Raw genomic sequence first — 13932 nt, 5'->3', positions numbered from 1 at the left:
CTTGTAGCATCATCCGATCAGGCGCCATTTCTGTCACATGGCGGTAGTGAGTAACAAAGGCATTGGCCAAGTCCTTCCAAGTGCGAACTCGAGCCTTATCTTGCTAAATGTACCAACGGATAGCAGACCCAGTCAAACTGCTTTGAAAGCAATGCATCATTAGTTTTTCATCGTCTGAGTACGCGGCCATTGCTTGGCAATACATCACTAAATGTGTTCGAGGGCACCGGGTCCCGTCAAACTTTTCAAAGTCTGGCATTTTGAACTTTGGTGGCAGGGTGACTTTAGGCACCAAGCAAAGGTCATTTGGATTAACTGAATCGAAAGTATTAGAACCTTCCATTGCTTTTAAGCGATCTTCTAATACGTCGCAGCGACGCTCAGCCTCAGATTTGCTTATTCCCATATCAGACGGTACTAACGGAGGAGTTCCTACCACTGGGAACCCCTGTGCTGGCATAGCAGGGATGAAAGGAGGCATATTTGGGGGTGGACCCCCCATGACACCAGACGGTGGAATCGATGTTTGTCCATGATCAGGGGTGAATCCTGGGGGATGAGCGGGGTCCACATCTACTTCAGGATCAACATGCACTGCCTTTCCCTTGTTCATTAGTAACTCCAGAACCTTACTTATCTTGTCATTCATCTCTTCTTGTCCTTGTTCTAGACCCAGGACTCTATTTTCCAATTGTTCACTCATTTCTCTCGCTCTTCGCCTGGTATTGTACTGATGCGTGGTGGTCTCAATTATTGCTTTATATTACTCAAACCACCTCTTTGAGTAGGAACTGAAAACAAAAAAAGATTTCCTTTTTTTAGAACCATGAATGCACAATTATGTACTGCATGAGTGAAAGTGTTTTGATGCATGATTAGTGTATGCAATTGGTGTTTATGCTTGGATGCAACTAGTGCACTTATATATACAAACAAAGATATAAACATGCATGCAGCCTATCATGCATGATTATGTATGAAATGAAATGCATGAATATGATGTCCTAAATTACTACTTAATTAGAATTCTAGAAAAATCCCACTAATGAGACGGGTCAAGATTAACATGACTATTGATGGGCCACGATTTCAATTCAATTTCTCCCTTACCCATTCATTTCCTTGATGATGGTCCATGTACCTCAGATTCTATAAAGGGTCAAATTATGTTCTGAGGTTGGGGTTGACCGAGGCTAGTCAACCCATTGGATTCTTTCAACGTGGACTTGTGGACTTTAGTGTGCACTTGGGCCTCAAGTATTTTAAAATATTTGCTTCGAACTATTTCATGATGGGTTAAGGTCCTAGTTGAAAACGAATTGGGCTTGGATTACTCGAAAAAATGTTGGCCCGAATTTTTAGGTGATAGGGCTGAAGCCCATTTTTGGAAATCTGGGTTTGACCCTCTTTGGAAATCATGTATGGGCCAAGTTTTCACTTAGGAAAATGTCGGGCCTAGGCTTGTTTTTAAAGAATTAGGCCCGATTTATTTGAAAATGATTGGGTCGACCCATATTTCATGATGGGCTGAGGCCCTAGTTGAAAAGGAATTGGGCTTGGATTATTTGAAAAAATGTTGGCCCAAATTTTTAGGCAATAGGGTTGAAGTCCTCTTTTGAAATCTGGGTTTGACCCTTTTTGAAAATAAGGCATGGGCCAAGTTTTTGCTTAGAAAAAGGTCGGGCCCAAGTTTGCTTTTAAAAAATTGGGGCCGAGTTATTTGAAAAGGGTTGGGCCGACCCATATTTTAAAATGCTTGGGCCAAGTGCTTCATTTTTTGAAAGGATGGGCCATGGTCTCATTATTGGGCTTTTTTAGAATACTGGCTAAGTAGTATGTAAGTTTAAAATTGATGCAGCATGCATGGTATAATACAAGGTATCTCATAACATACATACAACATACTATACATGGAGTAGGATGTGGCTCCTGTCCCAACCCAAGGTAGGTATATATATACAGGGTTCTTCATGGCTCTATCCTAGTTAAGGAAGACTATAGACAAGTATGTGTGGGTAGGCTCTAATTCTTATTTACAAAAGGTTCCCAATCTAACCTCCATCCTCACCCAAGAGGGGTTTAGACAAAGTTTAAATTGAGCGGAGTGGTTCGCGGGTCCCCACAAGCCCTGCCACGTGGGGACATACGCTATTACACTCCTATCTAATCCTAGTAAGGAAAGCTCGGGTATAGAGCGTGAGAGTGTGTGATTTTAATTTTTAACCTAATCCCACTATCCCCACATTTATTCACATGCTATAAACAATATGGAAACAAGATATTTACAATTAATATATATATTCAAAAGATAAGGAAACACAATATATGCAATTAATATGTTTATTCACAAAAAATTTGGAAACAAAAATAAGGAAACAAAATATTCACGATTAGTATACAAAATATCTACTTATTCAAAATATCTTACAATTAATAGGCTCTATTTAGAATATTTAGAAACAAAATATCTACAATTAATATTCACACAATTAGGGAACAAAATATTTTTAATTAAGTAGGGTTATTTGTAAATTATGGAAGCAAGATATTTACAATTAATTAAGGTTATTTACGAATTACAATATTCACAAAATAAGGAGTAATTAAAAGATTTATTAAATTTGAACATGGGATCATTTCTAATTAATTAATGGCTCGACTCTCTAATGGTCCCCAGCGGAGTCGCCAAGCTGTCGCGACGTCCCAGGAGCGCGTGTGCCCCGGGCGGCGAAATTAAAAAAATCAATTTTAATATTTTTAAGGAAAAACATGGATGTGTTGGAGTCGCCACTAACCTTTAGTGCGGTTAGAACACATGATTACCACCCCATTAGGGGTGGAATCGGTCTACATTACCAGAGTTGGGGTCGGGAGTTCGGTTACGCGAGGGGTAGGTACGAGCACCCCCTACGCGCCCGTTCTTACGAACGGTACCTAATTAATTCGAAATTATCCCTAAGTTAATCTAATAAATCTTTACATTACTCCTTTTTATGAATTTATAATTATACATGAAAAATAAAGAAATAAATATATACATATATTCCCTCAGAACTTAGGGTACGTGATGCCCAAAAGCTAATACCCCTTGCAATTAAATCATAGGGATAAAAATCGAAAATAATTTACACAAATACACTCCCAAAATTTGGAAATTTTATAGGTTTTTTTTTTTTAGGAAAATACTAATATGAGAGGTTTAATATATGGTAATAGGATAATAAACAACACATACCTACTAAATATTATGAATGTCAAAATAAGTAACTAGGTACCATAATACTATATATTAATATACTAAGGATATTATAAAAAGTAATACTTTATATATTAAAAGGCTAAAAATGCCCTAATAGGTAATATTAGATGTCCTAAAGATACCATTTTAAATATTTCCCTATACGTTAAAATTCTAAAAATACCCTAATAAGTGATACTAAATAGAAACGTAGTAATAATACCATATATATACCTAAAATACTATAATGAGTTATGTATACTAAAATATCAATAAAAATATATACATAAAAAAAGAATAATATCTTAATAATTACTATCATGTGAGTATATCAAATATATAACATAGTATATAATACTAAGAATACCATAATAATATCATATATGTACTAAAATACTAAAACACAAACAAATACCATAGTAATATAACATCATATTAATAATGAGAACCCTATCACAATAATAAACTGGAACCCTACATATATACCTAAACAAACAATAACGCCCAAAAAAAAATAAGTATTATGATAATAAGAATATTAAACACATAATGGACACACAAAACGAAAACCCTAGAAACGAATATCAAACATTATGAACAACATACACCTTATAACATGAACATTAATATTTTAATGAATACAACCACAACCCTAATATTAGGTATACAACTTGACTATTATATACTCAAATAAATACCAAAACTCATATTTAAACTTTAAAACTCTTATGTCATTATGATTCATGCCACAAGATTTCAAACTTTAACTATTAAAATAAATATCCACAGTAAAGATTCTACAACCATATCTAATGTTTAAGAATAAATGAATGAATAAATAGACATTAACAAGTATCATAAAAACTAAACTTAATGTATATATATATGTATATATATATAATAAAATCATGACCACAAGATTTAATTTTTAAATATTGAAATAAGTCCCTAACAAGAATCCTACAAAACAGAGAACAAACAAATTAGTATTTACCTTAATAATAATAATAATAATAAAACAAAACAATGGGTGATATCAAAATAGAAATAAAAAAAATAAGAATATTTACAGTGAACCCAAAATAAACAGGGGCTCGTGCACTGTGTGTGTTGTGGCAGGCGTGTAGAGAATTACCTGGGAGAAGCCGGAGTTCTGGGTGCCGGTGTAACTGGAGTAGTGACCAGTAGCAGAGGAGGTTCTATGGGGGTGCAGATGGGTGTTGCCGGGACCTGAGGGGCTGCAAGGTCCGTCGGAGTTTGTGGGGCTGGTTGGAACAAAGGAACTGCACGGGAGTGACTGCAGAACCAGCAGGAGGCTTGCTGTTGCGGTGCTGGCCGTGGATTTCTCTGCTGCCTGCTGGAGGAGGCTCGGGTGCTGCTGGAGTCCTGGAATGCTGCTGGTGTTGCTAGTATGGTGGAGTTGAACAGAGGATTATGAAGACTCTCCGGTATAGTGGTGTGTGGCCGGATCTGCAGGGAGAAAAGCAGCCGCAGATGGTGCTGCTGTGAGTGATGCGAGGTTGGTGACGGTGGTGCTGGGGTAGGTTCGTTGCCGGAGCTTGATGACTATATATGGCGGTTGAAATAGCAAGGTGGTCTGGGATCGTGAAGGGGGACACCGCCGCTGCCGCCGGAGCTGATGTTGACGAACGGTCGTCACCTCTAGGATGGGCACGAGCGTGAAGGTGAGAAGAAGTTGGGCTGGCCGTGGGGTTATGTGAGGATGGAGAAGAGAGTGAGGAGAGGGAGCGTGGGGTTTGATTAAGCTGGAGGTTTTGGATGGATGGTGTCTGCGAGATGATTATCGGAGGATGGAGGGCTGCGGCTGGGCGTGAATGTGAGAGGAGAGGATCAGAGTCTGCGGCTAGGTTTTTTTTTTTTTCCTTCTTTTTCTTCTGGTTTTGCCCCCTTATAATAATTTTTGAAAAGAAACCCTAACAATATTACCTTTTTCATTTTTTGGTATTTTTCTCTTCTTGGAAATAATATATACTACTATAAGGAAATAATAATAATAATAATAATAATAAAAATAATAATAATAATAATAATAAGGTAAAAATAATAATAATAATAAAATGATAATAATAATAGTAATAACAAAGATAACTAAACAAATAAAATAATAGTAAAGGTAAAAATACTAATAATAATAACAATTAAAAATAATGTCAATAATAATGAAAATAATAAATAATAATAAGCAATATAAATAGAAATAAAAATAAAAGTAATAATAATAATACTAATGAAAAATAATAATAATAATAATAATAAGCAAAATAACAATAATAATAATAAAAATAGTAATAATAAAGATAAAAATACTAATAATAATAGTAAATAAATAATATTAATAATAATGAGAATAAATAATAATAATAATAATAATAACAATAACAAAATAGTAATAATACTAATAAAAATAATACCATAATGATAAAATAATATCTAAAATAATAATGTAAATAATAATAAAAAATACTAAAAATGATAGCAAAAAATAATAATAATAAATAAAATAAATAAATAAATAAATAAATAATAATGAGTAAAAATAATACTAATAAAAATAATAATAATAATAATATTTAAAAATAAAAAAGGTAATAATAATGAAAATAAAAATGAAAATAATAATAGTAATATAATAATAATATTGGGCCTGGGTAAAAATGGGGTGTCTACAATGATAATGATGATGATGATGATAATAATAATAATAATAATAATAATAATAATAATAACTTTTGTTATATTGGGCTTGGGTAAAAATGGGGTGTCTACAACTGCCCCTCTTTGTAAGCTTTGTTGCTTCAATGGTAGGAACTCTCTTGTGTTTTTGCAACAACAAGCCTGCAAAGATAAAAGACACGGATTTTGGACTGGACCAAATATAACAAAAGAGACAAAAATGATCTATGACAACTGATTTGTATTAGGTTTGAGAGCACAGGAGGATAACTTGCACCGGGTGTACGAACCCGAGCTATAGTTCACAGAGGGTGACTTGCACCGGGTGTAGGAACCCTCGCCATGGTTCACGGAAGGTGACTTGCACCGAGTGTAGGAACCCGAGCTATAGTTCACGGAGGGTGACTCACACCGGGTGTAGGAACACGAGCTATAGTTCACGGAGGGTGACTCGCACCGGGTGTAGGAACCCGAGCTATAGTTCACGAAGGGTGACTCACACCGGGTGTAGGAACCCAAGTTAGAGTTCATGGAGGGTGACTCACACTGGATTTAGGAACTTGAGCTATAGTTCACGGAGGGTGACTCACACTAGGTGTAGAAACTCGAGCTATAGTTCATGGAGGATGACTTGCACCGGATTTGAGAATCTAAATGTCAAAGTATATGATGATGACTTGCATCGAGTGTAGGAACCCGAGCGCCGAAGCACACAATAATGACTCAAACATTAGTGAGACAAAGGTTGCTTGGACAATGATGAAAAAAGGTGTATGACAAGACGAGTATGATGTTATATGATGCATGAATGCTGTTATCGGTGATGCTAGAATGCAAGGGTGCATGTTGTTTGATGTGATGCCAGAACATGGAGATATGTATGCATGCTGCATGATATGACACGTATGCTCTTTTTTTTTTTTTGCAATGCATGAAATGTATGATGATGCGTGAAATTTCTTTATCCAACGTGACTATAATCAACAACCCAATCTCTGACCTTGACCAGATTTTTGAATTCCAAATCCAATATTAATGCCCCAAAGTTGGCTCTCTTGAAACTCAGTCTGCCCCAATCACTTTTATCTGTCATGTTTTCAATTTTTACTTATAATAGGAAAGCTCTTAAATTGGCCCCACTGGAACTTGACATGGGATCTGCCCCTGTTGCATTTATTTAACACTGATCTTGGGCATAATTTCAATCTGCACTCTGATATGAGGGTACCTGAACATGGAATTGGCCCAAGTTAAATGCATCTGTAACTGCTATGTTGTTAAATTCCTCTTGAATAAGAAAATATCTGAATTAGCTTGCATGAAACTTATCATGATATTTGCCCTAGTTAGATTAACGGATTTTACCTGCATTGTATATTCCTAACGGGGACCTTCTTTACAAGAAGCATACTGGTGATTTCGAAACTCTTCGACTATCCGTCCTCTTTTCAAGCTTAGAAGAGTAAGAAGGTTTTTTTTTTTTTTTTTTTATAAATGAGGAATGATTATGCAATTATGATATCAACTTGTTAAATCAAAAGGTCACTCGCACAAAATAAATGTTTTACCATGTTCCAATGCTATTACAAGGAAAATTCATACTAGTATTCAAAAGTCATATTACATTGATGTTAATTTACCAGATTGAATGACTGATCTTCTTTTCGATTGCCCTAGCTTTGTCGATGGCCACTTCTCCCCTTCTTGTCTCATTCTTCTGTGAAACCACTAGAAATTTCTCTTTTAACTGTTGCCTTTAGTTTAGTCAAGTTCAGTCCATGTTTTGATCTTAAAATAGTTTTTAAGACTCGAGACGAAATGCAGGCTTAAGGATATAGGTTTTCAGAAGAAAATGGAAACTAAGGCTCAAAAATCTCATCCCATAATAACATTTTCTGCCCCAGTTTGAGTTGAGGCGCTTTGCAAGATATCAACCGAACTTGTTATTTGAACAAACTGCTTACATACCTTTTCAGGATCAGGTCATTACGTAGTTCAGACTCAACATTGAGTCTGACAAATCATTAGAGACAACAATGTATACCAATCTAGTTAGGACTTTCATTTGGACCGTAATATAGGCTATGGGTTATAGGTTAAAGAAGAAAAAGGTTAAATAAATCTCAAAATTATTGATCTTATCAAGGATAAATTGACCAAAGATCACATATGAAGTATGTCCCGTGTTTCTTTCTTTATTTTTTTCTTATTTTTTCTCCCCTTTTTTCTATATCTTTTGTTTTTACTGCTTCTTTTACTTTTCCTTTCATGAAGGAATTTTGGCATTTTATTTGGACCTTATTTGGGACTGATCCTTTAAAATTTCCCCAGTGTGGGGTGTGATCCTTTAACGGGTTAATCAAGAATTGAACTTTTCAGGCTCAAAAAGGGTTTACAAGGGATTTCTTTTGGTTTTAACTTTCTTTTTGGGTAGCAGAAAGATGACCTACCATCATTTTGGGTAGCTAATTGTTGTCTCGTATGACTTGCCAAACACTAAGGGACCTAAACCCAAGTTAAATTTTAAGGGAGCTGACTTTTAAGAAAATATTGGTTTTAACATTCAAGCTCAACTTGGTTAACAATTGGTAAATCATTGTTTGATTCATTTTATGGGAAAACAAGTCGGCCAAAGATGATCATCTATCATTTGATCAAAACATGAGTGACGAACAAACATCAGATTTATGAAGCAAACAGTCATCTTATTGAATGTCACTGAGAGCTTCAAGAGATTGTAATTTTTCAATCTCAGCAACAACGCCCCCCCCCCCTGCGAATCTCCATTCTCTCTCTCATGCTCATTCTCGCTCCTCAACCACTCTCTCTCTCTCCTTGATTTCCTCTGCCAAACGTGCATTGATTGGAGAACAGAAAATACCCCTGGATTCCATTTTCCACCACCCACATTTTAACCGGAGTGGATTTGTCATAGAAGTGTCGTAGGCACCACTCCTGGGATAAGGTAAATTAAGTCACTCTATCTCTTCAATTTCTCCCTAATATTTAGCCAAATTGACGACCGGACACCACCACGAGGTCCTAGCTTTGATTCTCATCATTTTAATTGGAGCAAATTTTTAATTTGAATTTCCTAAGCACCACTCCAAGGCTAGGATAAGGATAATGAAATTATATCCGATAATTTTTTTTAAAAAAAAAAGTTTAATTAATTATTGGGAGTGTGTGGGCCTAGAAAAGGTTAAAATAATTATAATTCTAGGATTGAGTTGATTGAATTGGGGAAATGTGATTTCAGGATTTTAAGCTTCAAAATGTCCCGGGCTTGAGTTTTAGGATCTTTGCAGGAATTCTCTCAGTAAGTAGGTAAGGGGAATTAAATTATGTCAGAGTTTTTTGGAAATTAAAGGATTAAATTAAAGTATGATATGAAAATAATATATGTGAATTTTCTAACTTATAAGGGATATATATGAAATGGTAGTTTTGGAAATATCCAATGTTTTATTGGATAATTATGATATGGTTAAATATTATTGGAAATCTGTGTGGCATGAAAAATAATTTTGATTATTGAAAAATAAATCTGTAAATATTTTATATGAGGGAATGTTGGGATATAAACAGATATGATGATATGAGTAATATACTGATATATTTGAGACAGATATGTTGAAATGAGATTTATGCAGACATGCTTTTATTAGACATAATATGATAATATGTGATATACACAGTCATGATAGTTTTATACTGATAGATATGATGAACAACCATGAGTTACAAACGAGATGTGTTGCATGCACATGGATACTCATGAGTTTGAGCGCCATGAGTTACAGACGAGATGTGTTACACATGGATACTCATGTGCTTAGGCACGTTTATGAGAAATGAAAGCTTTTGGGAAAATAGATTTTTATGTAAAATGAGTGATGGAAATGAGAACCCGATTGATTAACGATATAAGAGCATGGTATCATTGCTAGTGATTAAATTAGTGCAACCACATAGCTTGGGGAGCGTGTAGGTATTGGAAGTCAATTGGGCCTTCGGAGAGATGTTGACTACCCCTGGGCCCGGACCAGGCTGCGGTGGACCAATCGTACTACATATGAGGTATTTTGACTTAACTTGATAGGCCAACCAAGGTTAAGTCCCGCCTTCGGGCTACACAACCTAGTCATGTGGGGTTATTACATGACGATGATGTGAATGGGTCTCCTCATTACAAACGTGATACACTTATATGATTGTACTTTGACATATATGATACTTTGTATATAGAAATATTTATTGAGCATGATTATAGTTTAGAGAAAAGTATATGGTTACAAATATACATATATGTTTATGGATATGAGTATAGATTCCTATGATACCTCAGTTGAATTAATATTTTTATAAACATGATATGATACACTAAAACTCATTGCTACACACTAATAATAATTTATTGCCACTTATTGAGAGGTGTCTCACCCCATAGATCTTAAACATTTCAAGAAATTTGAAGAGTCAAGTGGACCAAGCTCCATGATAGAGGAGGAGTAGATTTACATTAGTTAAGGTATGTTTTTATTTTGGGACTAGATATATGTTTGTATAGACTTTGGGGGTCTGATGACTTTTGGGAGTTGGTTTGTATATTTTTGGGAGAATGTAGTACTTTGGTATTGTACCTAGAACTTGGATGTATTATGTTTTCCACTGCGTAGACAATATATGAATGTGGACAGGTCTACCCCTGATACCCCACCTTGGGTCTGGGTTGACTTGGTTGACCTTATATTTATTATGGTATCAGAGGTATTTGATTGGAAAAAAAAAAAAAACAGGGCGTCACATTGTCTCCAATATTCCTCCTACCATTACTAAAACTAGATTTCTCATATTTTGTCTTATTTATACTTATCCTAAAGCCTCTAGATTCTAAAACTTCTTTCCATAATTCTAATTCAGCCTTTACTCTGCCCCTAGTTTCATCAATTAATACAATATCATCTGCAACCAACATACACCATGGAACCTAATTTTGAATGCTCTTAGTTAGTTGGTCCATTACTAAAACAAAAAGATACGGGCTCAAAGTAGATACTTGATATACACCTATGGTGATTGGAAATTTTCTAGTTTCTCTAACTATAGCCCTTACACTAGTTATTACTCCATCGTATATATCTTTAATGACATCAGTCTTCCTACTACATACACTTTTTTTTTTTTTTTTCTAAAACCCACCATAAAGCTTCCTTAGGTACCCTATCATATGCTTTTTCTAAGTCAATAAATACCATATGCAAGTCCCTCTTCTTTTTCCTAAACTTTTCCATTAATCTTTTTAAAAGATATATAGCTTATGTGGTAGATCTCCAAGGCATAAAACCAAATTGATTTTCTGAGACCTTCGTTTTTAGCCTTAATCTTTGTTCAACCACCCTTTCCCACAGTTTCATTGTATGACTCATAAGTTTAATTCCACGATAGTTATTATAATTTTGAATATCTCCTCTATTTTTGTATATAGGTATTAAAGTGTTTTTCCTCCATTCATCTGAGATTTTCTTAGTTTTTATGATTGTGTTAAATAAATTAGTTAACTATATAATCCCGTTATCACCTAAACATTTCCAAACTTCAATTGGGATGTTATCTAGTCCTATAACATTTTCATTTTTCATCTTTTTTAGTGCAAACTTAACTTCATTTACTCTAATTTTCCGAATAAATCTCAAATTTTTAATCTTTTCCTCCTTTGTCAGTTCTAAGTTTAAGCATTCTATTTGATTTTCATTAAACAAGTTAATAAAGTAACTTCCCCATCTTTCTTTTATGCTTTCGTCCTTAACCAAGACAATATAATCTTTATCTTCACTTTTTATATAGTTTACAATTCCTAAGTCCTTACTCTTCCTTTCTCTAACTCTAGCAAGTTTAAATATATTTCCGTCCTCTTTCTTTTTTTTTTTTATCTAATCTATCATACAAACTATTAAATGATCTATGTTTAGCTTCACTAACAACCTTTTTTGCCTCTTTTCCCTTGTCTTTATACTTTTCAAAGTTATCCATGCTTCTACATTTTTTCCATGTTTTATACCAATTTTTGTTTGTCTTTACAGCTTTTTGGACATCTTTATCCCACCACCCATTTTCTTTGCTATTCGAGAATCTTCCCCTTGATTCACCTAAAATCTCTTTTGCTATCTTTTTAATAGAGCTAGCCAATGTATTCTAAAGAGTATTTGTATCTATCTCATCATTTATGGTCCAATCCCTATCTTTGATAATTTTATCTTTAAATTTTATTATATTTTCTCCCTTTAGGTTCTACTAACTAGTTCTCTTACACTAGTTTATTTTATCATTTTTCTTCCATTTTTTTTAATACATATCGTTAGCCTAAGTGGCTATATGATCCTAATTGTTGTATTTTGATGATAACAACCCATTAGTGGTTCTAAGTTTAACTAATCTTATCATATTAAGTTGTGGTAGGTATAAGTGGCAAAATCACACAGATATAGGTTCTAGTGCAAAGATCAAGCGAACATTCTTATAGGCAAAGATTGAGTGGACATTCAAGAAGGAAAGATCAAAGTGGACAATCATTTGAAAGAACTAAAGCAGAACCATCAAAGCAATTGTAAAGTCATATGTATAATGGGGAGTGTTTGAGGTAATGTTTATTGTAACTCTTGTAGTACTTCTGATTCGGGCTAGTTTATTTAGTAAGAGTTAAGCAAATTGCATGTGCATACTAGTTTATAAGAGCATAAAGGATTTCACTAAGTCATAAGTTTAATATTCATGGTTTTCAAAGGTAAAACAAAGAGTTTGACAAAAATATCCTATACTCAAATGTATTTTTACATGAGACAAGTTTTAAATCATATTAGTATTATATTCTTTTAAAGACTTGGTCCTGGTTGGGTTAAAACCTTATTTATGCACCTTAAAATCAAGATATTGAAGAAACAAGGCAAATCGTCGACAATTTGGCTAGGTGCATCGACGATTTCAGGCAAAGAACTAAATGGTTTTTTTTTTTTTTGTTTGAGAAAACCTTCGATAGTTTGGGGAAAAGCATTGATGGTTTGCGTTGGGTTCTGAACCCCAACAACCATAAAACGATTAGTTTCCAAAGTATTAAATTGTTTTATTAGCCCAACGACCATATAACGGCTAGTAGTCCAATTTACCTTTAAATACAAGTCCAAAAACTTGCTTCAAGATAAATCTTAGCGATTAACATCTATTGAATATCATTCACAAGCACTTTGCATTTAGTTCATCATTCTTGTGCTTAAAATCTCTCTTGCTCCTTATACTTTTATGATTCATTACTTGATAGATTAGTGAGAGGTTTGATATCAGCTCATTCAAGGAGCATTGTATTTGTAATTCATCTTCTCATTGCAAAGGGTTCTTGGTGAAGCGAATTGCAAAGGGTTCTTGGTGAACTGTAGTTGAAGGTTCTTGGTGAACCGTAGTTGAAGGTTCTTGGTGAATAGGATTGCAAGGGTTCTTGGTGAACCTTGTTGAAAGGCTCTTGGTGAGGGTTAATGGATTTGCTCCCTTATTGTATAAAGGCTTCTCCACTAGTGAAGGAGGTTGATAATGGATTGATAATCCTTGAGTGTGTCTCAAGGCATGGACGTAGGCAAGGGGCTGAACCACATTAAAATAGTTTGCCAAGTTTCTCTTCCATATACTCTTTAATTTACATTGTGTGCATGATTTTATATTCTTTATATTGTGACTTAATTGCTTGTATCTTGCCAAGATTTATTATTTTGTTGAGGAAAACTAAAATATGCAAAAGAGTCCATTCATTCCCCCCCTTTAGACTCGACTCTAGGGCCAACACATATATCTAAAATTAAGACTATGTTATGTTGTTAGGCCTTCACCTGGAATAACTTTATAATCCTCGTATGATAAACGATCTACCCTCCTAATTAATAAAAAAATCTATTTGACTTCTATTTTATCCACTTTTAAAGGTTATTAAGTGTTCTTCTCTTTTTTTAAAAATC

The sequence above is a fragment of the Malania oleifera genome, chromosome 2 (assembly GCF_029873635.1).
Source record: "Malania oleifera isolate guangnan ecotype guangnan chromosome 2, ASM2987363v1, whole genome shotgun sequence".
Taxonomy (NCBI): Eukaryota; Viridiplantae; Streptophyta; class Magnoliopsida; order Santalales; family Ximeniaceae; genus Malania; species Malania oleifera.
This window is presented reverse-complemented; position numbering follows the sequence as displayed.